Genomic DNA, 12,708 nt, shown 5'->3' with positions numbered 1-12,708 from the left:
CTGTGAACTGTCGCTGCTAACACGCATTGCCTCCTTGGGAGCCTATTGCTGACTTCAGTTTGCTACGCTTCTGTGGTCAATAATGACACTGGGGACCACAACCTTCCCACCAGCAATGATCATACATCTGCACCTAGTATGCATAAAGGACTGTATAACCAGTGATGTTTTACTTACGGTTCGACATATAATTCCAGTCACCACCAACAGTGCAACCGATGTCCAGATGAGGACCCGCCAGCATCACGTCTAGACCCCAACACTATTCTGACAGAGCTCACACTATTATAGAAATTGATTTAATGCTTTGGTATTTTCTTAATTTTTATCGTGTTGTTTGCTTTGTTTTCTTGAAATATTGAAAAACTGTTGCATGAGACCTTGGTATTATACTCACAAAAGAGATGAGAAAGAGAGAGAGAGAGAGAGAGAGAGAGAGACAGAGAGAGAGAGAAAGCAGAAATGTATTCACATTTCACACAGAAAAGGCCTACACTATGAATAAATAAGAAGGTAAATAAACAACCACGTTTTAATGAAAATTAGCAGCGAAAAAATCAGAATTATTGGACAAAAAATAATTTTCTGTGTTATTTAGTTCATAGCAAGAAAACAAGATACAAAGGATAAACCAAAAAGGCACTATTTATTGCGTTCTATACAGAGTTTTATGTGTCTGAAATATACATTTTGAAGAGAAAATAAATGTATATGTTTTGAAATGTTTTGATGACACTACAGCCAAGTAGTGAGACAAAGTTTGTGTGACCCCAAGCACCGTTTTCCAAGATGGCGGCAAAGTGCCACGCCCCTCTGCCATGCCACTGTTGCGAGAATTTCAAATTCCATCAGGACAATGCAACACACCATGGCTATCTCCACTAACCTAAGAAAATGGCAGCAAAAAAGGCACTTGGGCTACCTCCACTAACCTAAGTCGCCCAACCACCACCTCTTCCTAGGAAATGGCAGGAAAGGGACTTGGCCTGTGCTGGACATGTCTTTATTTTCAGTCTTTATTTAGGCAATTAGAGGCAGTATCACCATCAAGTGTGTTCACCATGTGGTCTGGAGTTCAACTGACCTAGTACATAGTACTGCACCAGAGGGTGCTGTCATCCGTTCCGTGATGTAATCCAAGATGGCGGTCTGGGGTCGGTGAAAATGGCGGGAAAAGGACTCAGCCTGTGCTGGACGTATGTCTTTATTTGAACAGTTTGAGGCAGTAGCTCCATCCATTGTGTTCACCAAAGGACCCGGAGTCCAACTGACCTAGTAAACAGTACTGCCACCAGAGGGCACTGTCATCCCTCCTGTGACATAATCAAAGATGCCGGTTTGTGGTGGGGAAAATGGCGGGAAAAGGACTCAATTGGTGCTGGACATAAGTCTTTATTTTGCATGCAGTCTTTATTTAAATAATTAGAGGCAGTGCCGCCATCAAATGTGTCCCCCACAAGGTCCGGAGTCCATCTAAACTAGTATTTTGTATGGCACAGGATACGAATTGTATGTTTACTACATCGACACAGTAAGCAGTGATATATTGCTGGGTTGGAGATTGGTTTCACTCTCTAATATTCAAGCTCCTGTCCTCAGTGGGAGAGCAATGTAATTGAGTAAGAGTCTATCCATATTTGACTATACATAGGACGCTTTGCAAGGTTTAATTGTTGGTACAATATGGCGATCTGCATAAAATAGTTTTTTCCACTGAAAGTCTGGTCTACAGGAAGAAACAAAACACGCAGACAGGGCTTCCACACCAGCGGCATCAGTAATTTGCGGGTAAATTCGATAAGAGCCAATCATAATGCCCCATTCGTTCACAAGACATCCTTTGTGCTGGGATATAGGAGTCTCTACATAGCGGTGAGAAAGTTTGCGATTGTTGAAAGCGCGAAGGGTAACATATGATGGATGAGGTGCCATGTTAGGACTGCCAGGAAGAATGCATTCGATGTTATTCTGCGCTATTTTCGTAAATAGGTTCTGTTAGGGCAAGAATTTCCATGCATACAATCTGAGACATCACGAAAGCTCCAACAAAAGCGAGTGTTACCTATTTCTGGGACACTATAGAATTTCCGAGAGGTTGACTTGGCTCTTATTTTACATAGGTATGTGACATCAGTATAACATTGAGAGCCTTTTTAGATGCCCTTGCAATGGTGTGTAGCTATGCATGCACATTTCACACTGATGCGTCAGCCATGCTGGGCAGGTAAGCACAGCTAGATGCAACTCGAATGTCCAGTTAGGATCGTGAGGAAGAGAAAGCGGCCTGTGCTATTCTGGGAAGCAATGGAACGGATTTCTGCGAGGGTGAATCGCTCTGCAAATAGGTCTTTGTTTGTGTCTGGTCTTCACTCCTGTCCTCAGTGGCAGAATAGTGTAACTGAGTAAGAGTCTTTCCGTATTTGATGATATGTAGGGCTCTTATGCAATATGGCGATCTGTGAAAAGGAAAAATAGTTTTTAGCCAATGAAACTCTCGTTTGCAGAAAACAATAGCAAATGGTGCTCCCACACTAGCAGCAGTTTGACGAGTAAATTCAGTGACGAACGGACTGTCCAGTTCAGATTGCAGTCGATCATGTTTCTATAGTGCGACCTGTGACGTCAGTATAACATTTCGAACCTTTTAGCTGCTATGCACACATCTCTCTTGGTGCTGGACCTGCACTGCAGCTATGCATCATTGCGTCAGCAATGGTGCCTAGGTGAACACATATTTTTGATAGGAATTTCTCATGTGTCAAGTATGAAAGGGAGCCCCCACATCATGCTTGCAGAACCCGAACAGTCACATGTGTGTGGCTCGGCAGGGGTGGTGGCTCATGGTGGCGTCAACAAGTGTGTGTGTTGGAGCCTCTGATTCGTTGTCATTGACTATAGTTCGAAAGCGTTTTTTATGTGCACTGAGTGTTCGTGCAGTGTATTATTTTCGGCTGTTTAAGCGTTGTGATCATGTTGGTGGAGCGTTATATATGTATTATTTCAGTAATTTGTGAGTTGATTTCGTGTCTGTACATCAGTGTACTGCATTATTTTGATAATTTACGAGTAGTTTGCATGTCTGTGTGCTGTGTAGTGCACCATGTGGACAGTTTAAAATTAGTGAGCGAGTCTGCAGAGCATTTAACATGCGTTATTTCGATCATTTACGGGTAGTTTGCTGGTCTGTAGGCTGTGAATAGTGACCCCAAGCATGTCAGAGTGTGTGTTTTGTATCAGTGTAATAAATAAACTATGTGAAATCCGTCCCTAAAGAAATTGTTCCAAAAATAAATAAAGTACACCCCTTCCTCTCTCCAGCAGACCACCACAGGTTGAGTCATTTTCGCCTAATTTTTCCCCCTCCAGAGCGCCATCTTAGATTAAGTCACGGAAGGCATGACAGCGCCTTCTGGTGGCGGTACTGTGTACTAGGTTTGTTGGACTCCAGACCTCGTACTGAACACATTTGATGGCAGTACTGCCTCTAATTGTTTAAATAAAGACTCTATGCAAAATAAAGACTTATGTCCAGCAATAGTTGCGTCCTTTTCTACCACCCCAGACCGCCATCTTGGATTATGTCACAAGAGGGATGACAGTGCCCTCTGGTGGCAGTACTGTTTACTGGGTCAGTTGGACTCCAGATCCCTTGGTGAACACGCTGTGTGGAGGTACTGCCTCAAATTGTTCAAGTAAAGACGTATGTCCAGGACAGGCCCAGTCTCTTCCCCACAATTTCCTAGGAAGAGGTGGTGGTTGGGTGACTTAGGTTGTGGAGGTAGCCCAACTGCCTTTTTTCCCACCATTTTCTTAGGTTAGTGGATGTAGCTGTGGTGTGTTCCATTGTCCTGATAGAATTTGAACTTCATGCCAGGGGCGTGTGGCACTTTCCCGCCATCTTGGATAATGGTACTTGTGTCATCAACTGATGTCACAGCCGCCATCTCGGATGACTCATGCCCTGTTGCCAAGTCTACAGGCCGCCTTCTTGGATGACGTCATTGCCGCCATCTTGGATAACGGTACTAGGGGCCACACTAACTTTGTCCCACTACTTACCCATTCTTTCAGTTCTCAGGGCTGTAGAGAATTTATCATATGCACTTTTACAAGAATACCCACTATAGATTTTGCTTAGGTCGTTAATACACTCTTTTATCAATCTAAGAAGTTTCGGTATTTCAGAGGGATGACGTCGACTTCTTGCCACGAGATTTCGGTATTTACGAGTGTTTTGCATGGGAGATTGTTTGTTCATGTCGCACCTTTATACCAAAAATTGACGCGACAACGTATGCGCTAAGGCAGCTGCTACATGAGCGACTTCAGTTGTGTTTCGCGCCCTCTTCGAATATCGTGGCACGCAGGTGCGTGCATAATGAGACATTACAGGCGCGCTCTCTGTCGGAATGACGGCTTCAAGAGTTAAAATTCAGGCGTCAAATTAATGAAACTAACTGTCACTAGACGTGTCACTAGTATAAAATGTTTCCTTTCTGCAGATATGAAAGAAATGGCCGGGTCTCACGCCCTATCCTGATGAACGCCACCATCACGATTAATAAGATTTCCCACCAAACGTATTTTCACTGATTCCCTACTAATTGAATCCCAGAAGGATATCGTCGAGGCCAAGATTTCCGTGGCAGAATAATCCATAGAGCGTCCTGTGGCAATACAATGCTCAGCTATGGCTGGGCTACGAAAGGCCATTGTGGCGATTCTGATCCACGCATCTCTCACGTTCTGTACGTATTATCGGACCAGTTGTAGGCTTTGCCACACTGTCAGGGTATTCTGTAGAGTCCAGCCCTCTGCAATCCCCGATCGTCCTTTACCGAACTGAGTAGGACACAATCTTTGATATAATGTTTCCTTATTTCGAATAAATATTGCCGACATAGTGGAGAAACACGCTAACTTGAAACACTCCTCCTCTTGCTCATGTGCTTGGTCGCGTTTCTCCCTCGTTAAAGCTGTGCTGATCTAATGTGGAGAATATTCATTATCTTTGAACACAGATTTTAGATGTTCTAGCTCCTTCATAAGGCTTTCTCTTTGACACAACAAGTACCTGGTGCACAAACTTTCAGAGGGCGCCCACAATTTGTGGCGGATGGCAGTAGCTAGACACCTGAAAGCACAGGTCTGTATGTGTGAGCTATGATAGACGCAGCGCCCCAAGGATACAGCCATTTTCCAACTGGGCAAGACGTCCAGAAAAGGCAGACAGCCACCCTTCTCCACTTCCATCGTCGGTTTGAGATCCTCGTGGATTGAATTCAGATGCCACAAAAAGCGTGACAGTTCCTCGATGCAGTGGAGGCACGCTACAAAAGTATCATCTATATGTCGCCAGAAAACTTTTAGGTTATTTTGCTTGTTCCAACATTTTGATACTATATTTCAGTTTTTTCTCTCATAACATCACTTTCACCTTGAGGTGCCAAACTACACAGCAGGCAGCTCTCACAAAATACCCAGTTTCGACGCTGACTTGGAGTCAAGAATAGCCACTCGAGGCAGACGAGAGTCAGCGTAGGAACAAAACGCCACGGGTGCTGCAGTTGTGTCACTTGTCTCGAGTGGTTAATTGAGACAAGAACGTCCATCATGTAAAAGAGACTTTACATGCCGATCGTGACTGAGTTCTTGAAATTTAGAATAAAATTAAATGTTTATAAGAAAAGGAAAAATTTGATAATGTTCACGAGAAAACGATCGACAGACTTGCGTTCTTTGGCTGTGAAAGTTATTCCGATTTACGTACGAGACTAGTTTGAACACTGCAACCTCGTGAAAGAACAGTTTTCAGGAAAGAGCTGATATTACCAGAACTGCCTTTTTTTAAATTGGTGTTATCTCTGTGACAAACTTTCGTACTATGTTGAAACATTTCAGCCTATTTACAGAGCCGGCCGCGGTGGTCTAGCGGTTCTGGCGCTGCAGTCCGGAACCGCGGGACTGCTACGGTCGCAGGTTCGAATCCTGCCTCGGGCATGGGTGTGTGTGATGTCCTTAGGTTAGTTAGGTTTAAGTAGTTCTAAGTTCTAGGGGACTTATGACCTAAGATGTTGAGTCCCATAGTGCTCAGAGCCATTTGAGCCTATTTACAGAGGGAGATGCAGTACACACTGAAGCGTCAGGTAGGTGGTTTACGCCACCGTCGTTAGACAAACATTCCTGTATTGAGGAAGTGAAACAAGGAAGAGATTGTAAAGTAATAGCTCCCGCAGACGCTTTTCCTCATATTCTCCCAACTGGGCTGCTTACATGGCGAACGTGACAGGATTTACATTTTTAGAGTACCGATCTCATTTGCTAATAAATGAAGAGGAAAGTGGGTGTGACGTTACAAAGTGCAAGAGGTATTCACAGATGAGGTTAAGAAAACCTGTAGGCCTAAAGACCTCGCTGTAGGACTTCAAGAGTTTAATGAAAGGCTCCAAAATCAATATGAGAAGCTGGATCACATGAAGCCAGAGCTGAAATTCAAGATCGGTAAAATATACGATGAATACACTGGAAATACGAGAACTAATGACGTGTGTACATCAGCAGGTAGAAGATTGTGACAGACAACTTACGGAAGCCAGAACATGGATAATCAATATGTAAACAGACATGTGCAGCTGGATTGATTCCAGTGTAAAGCACTTAAAGAAATTGAATGGCGAAGTTTCTAAACTGGATCCTTACAGCAGCATCCAACTTAATCGAAGGTGTCACTCAAGCAATAGATAATAAAGAACATGTATGTGGCATCTTTCTGGACTTACAAAAAGCGTTTGGCTGTGTTGATATGACCATATTGCTGGACAAACTGTGGAACTATGGCATTCGAGGCACAGACCATAATCTGATGAGGTCCTACTTGACAAATAGGAAACAGTTTGTGTCTATTAGCACTACAGAGGGAGCATACAAAGCAAACACCACTGACATAAATTTTGGTATTCCACAGGGGTCACTTCTTTTTATTATTTGTGTAAATGATATTCAGTCCATAACAAACTATGCAACGGCTATCTTATATGCAGATGATACCACGTTAATATGCTGCAATCCAAGCTATTCACAGCTCGAAGTGGAATTCAATACTGCAGCAGGCTTAATTCTGCAGTATTTTAATGAAAACAAACTAAAATTAAACACAAATAAATCTGTCTATATTGAATTTGATCTTGGGAGGCAACAAACTCATGAAAACCAAATCTTAATGGGTGACGAATACATTAAAAAACAATACTTGACCAAATTTCTTGGCCTGACACTTGATGCAGAGTTAAACTGGTCTGATCATGTGAATGATATTTGCAAAAAGCTATGTACTACCATATATGTCCTAAGAACACTTGACACCTTTTTGTAACATCACCACTCTGAGGCAAATATATTTTGCACTATTTGAATCCCATCTAAGTTATGGGATGAGCCAGGGAGTCCTGCAGAAATTTGTTTAAAGAATTTAAAATACTAACTGTTCATAACCTGTATGTGCTGAAGAAAATCATTATGGCAGTAAACAGTAACAAAACACTTAATAAAGAAATACACAATCCCAACACTAGAGGTAGAGAGAGACCCCACATCATCTCTCATAGAACAACACTTTATGAGAAAAGCCCTCACTATGCAGGCATAAAACTACTAAATTGCTTCCATCCTCATATCTCCAAATTGCCCATTACAAAACTAAAAATGAAATTAAAATTATGGCTCCTAAACAATCCTGTATATTCAATAGAGGAGTTTCTAGATTTAGTACACTCGTATGATGGAAGACCATCTATCTAAAAATGTATGTAATGTCAGTTCTTAGACTGTGTCACAAACTGTATATATTTGAATGTCAGATATGAATACTGTGTTACAAACTTGAGATTCCGTAATCTAAGTATGGTAATAACAAATTTTTTTTATGTATAGTCCATATATGTAACTCTGTTCTCTCGACTAAATTTAGAAAAAGTTGTGTAGATAAAAGTGCCAGCCAATCAGTTGATGTTGGATCAAAATAAATAAACAGAAGACGTGCATGAATCATATGGATGCTGTATTTGTTGTCTCGGGGACAGTGCAACAAGGATCAGACAGCACACAGAGAGTGGTGTGAGAGATGGTGGTGTTGTAGGGAACTACCTAGCGGTAGTAAAGAGCAAAGAAGTATTCAGCAATTTAAATTTCAGAAATTCTGATTTGAATGGAAGAAGACATTCAGTAGACTACCCTGACCAGCTGTGGAATTATCACAAGAAGATATGACATGTAACATCTCATATGGAAGTAGAAGTGGACACCTGAAAACCATAAATGGTCACAAATGTAAAGAATATGCTGAGTTACAAAGAATATTCTTAAATCAATGCTAATCATCAGTGAAACAAAACTGCATTCTGAATAGCCTGTATCAAGGCAGAAGATATAACAAAAAAGTGACAGAAATCTGAAGCAATTTTTTCAGGACCTGTATGAAAGAAACTTGTAATTGGATAAGCCAATTAGCACAGAAGTAATAATATCATTAATAATATGTAAGCTGCCAGTGGCAGTACAGGAATAACTTATAGCTATTTCAAAGGATGATGTAGAAGCTATTAAATCAGCTTTAGGACATCCGTATATGTTGGACGAAACACAGCAACGAAAACATGGCAGCAAAACAAAACATAGCAGCCAAACACAGAGGACAACAAATAGACATTGGAGAGAACATGGAAGTGAGGCTAAATGAAGATAAAAGAAACGATAGCCAAAAGTGGGATGGCCGTAATAGAATATCACATTGTAATGGCTTCTGAGGGAGATACAAAAATATGGACACAGAGGTGACTGCCACATTCACTATAGTACTGGGTGCAGGATGGCAGAGATGAAAAAAACTGCTGAAACAGTCTGCACTTCTGTTGCTGTAGATATGTAGAGTAAGTTCTGAAAGACCAAATTTTGGTTGTTCTGAAGAATAAAGGAGTGCGAACTTATGATGTTTCGACATTGAAGTTGCCTGGGTTGGGACTGCCCATGATTTTAGCTGTGGAATGGTTATTGATGCAACCGGTGAAGTTACATTATTGTGGTGAAACATTAAAGATTATAAATGAAGGCAAAGACGATATTACTGCATTTAAGGGTACTGCGGTGACACAAGTGTTAATAGGAGCAACAAGATTATGATGTTAACTGATTCTGCTGTTAGTTCCTTGTAGAACAATATATTAATAAATAAAAAAACAGTATACTGCTTATGTTCTAGAGGTTCTGTAGACCAGATTATGCCTTGCTGTGGAATCGGAGATTGCCCCATAGAATTGCACAAAGCAGATATTATGTCACTGAACTGGAAACAGTTCTCAGACTGAAATATGGTTTATTGACTCAAATGCCTCTGAGGGCAATCATATATGATGTGGGGGTTCGAAAGCTTTCAAAACAGTTGAGAAAGCTAAGTTATACAGAGAAAATATAGCTGTCACTGAACTGGAGTGCATAGGTCACGTACACAAGCGAATGGGTATGAGGTTGTGACAACTGAAAACTCCACACAAGGGAAAGAAATTGGATGATGGCAGAGGATTGGATGGTGAGAATAGACTCACAGAGTCTGTCATGGATAAAATTCAAAATTATTATGGCATGGTAATCAGACAAAATCTTAATAGAGTAGAAGACATGAGAAAAGCTGTGTGTGTGGTTTTGTTTCACCTCTCTTCAACAGACGTTAAACCTATTCATGACCTTTGTCGTCCAGGAAGTGATTCATGGTACAAATACAACAGAGCAAGCAAAATGGTGAGAAATTTATTCACAAACCATCAATACCTTTTACCATAGCAGAGGTCTTGAAAGAAACTTTCAAAGATTTGTCAGGTAGGATCCTAACGAGTCCACCAATAGCATAATCTGAGCCATAATTCCCAAGACAGCATTTGTGTCAATTAGTTCATTGTATTTTCGTGTCTTTGAAGTAGTGGCAACATCCCACGGGGAAATATTGCAAGAGGTGAAGTCATGAAAGGACTGCTACAAATTGTTGGTCATTTCACTGTGAAACAAATTTTAAATTTAGGTAAAGAAAGACTTCGGGCCTCAGAGAGAGCTATTAGAGACCTTTAAACAAAGGTAAGACAACCCAGGCGAGCAGCAAAAAGGAAATAGTAAGATGAGATTCAATAGGATGCAGACAACCCATCATATGAAGCTCGGATGCATTGACAGCTTTAATAGATATTTCCTGTAAGCTGTATTTTTAAAGAATGAAGTGTACTTTTCCTCAGCTTCTACCTGCCAGACCTTCAAAATTACAAGGTATACTCACTGAAGTATTTTGAATATTTTAACACAGGGATTTTCTTATTTTGTAAATCTCAACGAGCTTAGAGCCTTACATACGTACATAGAAAAGTGTACACAGTTTTTAATTTTTATGTGCACTTGTTACAAAAATAATTATCTTAAAACTAATCATTATTTTTAGAAGTCTCTCTGTTAAAGTGGTTGGAAATGTGTGACCTACAAGTGATATTTTTTCTACATTTTTATCCCTACTAGTTTCTGAGAAAAGGTACCTTTCATATGACTAACTTTTACATTGTTTAAGATAGATCTATTTCAGCCAAAGCAAACCAATCATGAAGAAATGAAAGGCCTCACTGGCATGTTAAAGGAGCACAGTCAAGTTTTCTCAGGTGAACTAGGCATAATTATGATTCCAGAATAAAAACGGGAAGTAAAGGAACATGAAATATATCTGTACAGTTTTCGATAGCTTCACCAGGGACAGTGGTCATAGTTCCATCCCACAAAGGGTTGTGGACATTGATGTCACCCGGTATTAGGAAGGACAGGAGGGAGCTGAGGAAACAATGTGGGAAACAAGTTCTGGAACACTTCACTGTTGACAAGGAGATACATATTACAGACAGTAAATTCCAGAGATGTACTGACAGGAACAACCACTGCCTCCAAAGCCATATTAAGTGGCATGTGTTTGCTGCAGACAGAGACCAGATCATATGTGTGAACAAGGCCCAACAATCCATAGTCAGAAAGATTATTAAAAAAAAGTCAGTACGACTGTTAAAATAGCTCCACTAGCTGCAGGGGGTAGGAGTCTGCATTGCTGGGAACTAAGTTTCCTGAAGGGTGACGCAGAAAGCAAGGGAAATACATAAGAATATCATAGGTCAGCCAGGTAGTGGAAAAAACCACTAAAGTTCTGCTGGAGGATCATGCTGTCAGTATCCTGTGCTGGCACGAAGGGTCTAAGGAAGCATGTCATGCCTCAGGTCACCTGCTGCCACCTGTTGTGAGGGTATGGCATCAGTACACATTGTTTCCGAACCAAGGTGTGTGTGTGTGTGTGGGGGGGGGGGGGGGGATATAAGACCACAGGGGCCACCAGGGAAGCAGAGACAGCAACAGAATGGGTGGAGCTGGGTTACACGGGGGCCACTTGAATCTCCTCCCACATGGAAGACTACTTCTTGTCCTTCTCCTTACATGATTTCACAAACTGTGAGGGCTTGTTTGCCCCAGGTTCTGGGACAGATGAGGAAAGTGAAGTCCTATGACCCACAACCTGTAGCTCCTCCTGCCACTTGTTAGCATCCTGTTGCAGGTCCCTGGGAAGGGAGTTTCCTGAGGAAACCCTTCCTTGTACAAGATGCTGGAGGAGGGCATTGCTTCTCTGGTCATGAGCTGGGGACTGAGGTAGAAGATACGTGGGGTGATGGTACAGTCACTGGAGAGGATGATGTCATCATAGTCATAGTATATGTCACTGTCGCCTGTGTAGAATGCAGATGATCACATTTCTTCTTGGCCTCTTGATATGATAGTTGGTCAAGAGTTTTGGTCTTCTTGGATTTTCTTTTCTCTCTGAAAGATAGTGCAGTCTGGTGAACAGGGGGAATACTTCTTCTCGCAGTTGGTACAGATGGCGGGAGGGACACATGAAGCATGTGAGTGCAACAGATGCCCGCAATCCCTACAGACAGGACTGGTGTTGCAACATAAAGACATGCCCAAATCTCATGCATTTGTAGTATCACATGAGGAGGGAACATAAGGCTTCACATCGCTTCAATATATCACCACCTTGAACTTTTCAGGCAATGAGTCACATTCAAAGGCCAAGATGAAAAACGCACATTCCCATCACTTCAAACTGGCACGCAACTCGTCCTTGGGCTGTAAACCGAGATCACAATGATGGAAGATGATACCCTTACCATATTGAGACTGTTATGGGGATTTATAGTTACAGGCATGTCACCCAGCTTTTCACAGGCAACCAGTGCCTGTGACTGACCAGAGGAGGCTGTTTCAATCAAAAGGGAGCCATATGTCATTTTTTAAATTGCTCCTACTTCCCCAAACCTATCCTTGAGCTGTTCAACAATGAACAGTGGGTTTGTAGTAAAAAAGGAATCCCTGTTGGTCCTGGAAAAAAGTATTGGTGGAGTATTTGTTTCCTTGACTCTGAGCCCTCCCATGGTGTAGGCAGGGAAGGAAACATTTTAAGGCCGTGTCTCTCCATGTTTTAGTATGCCTTACCTCCAGAAGAGACTGCTGGGGCTGTGTGGACACAAGAGGAAGAAAGTTTAATTTGCTTCATGCGCGAGTCTTCCACCATAATGCCACGCATTCTGATTAATGTTCTCCCCATGGGCACCATCGAACCACAGCACTGGTTACCTGCCCAGTTAA

Source organism: Schistocerca cancellata, chromosome 4, assembly GCF_023864275.1.
Source record: "Schistocerca cancellata isolate TAMUIC-IGC-003103 chromosome 4, iqSchCanc2.1, whole genome shotgun sequence".
In the NCBI taxonomy this organism is placed as follows: domain Eukaryota; kingdom Metazoa; phylum Arthropoda; class Insecta; order Orthoptera; family Acrididae; genus Schistocerca; species Schistocerca cancellata.
This window is presented reverse-complemented; position numbering follows the sequence as displayed.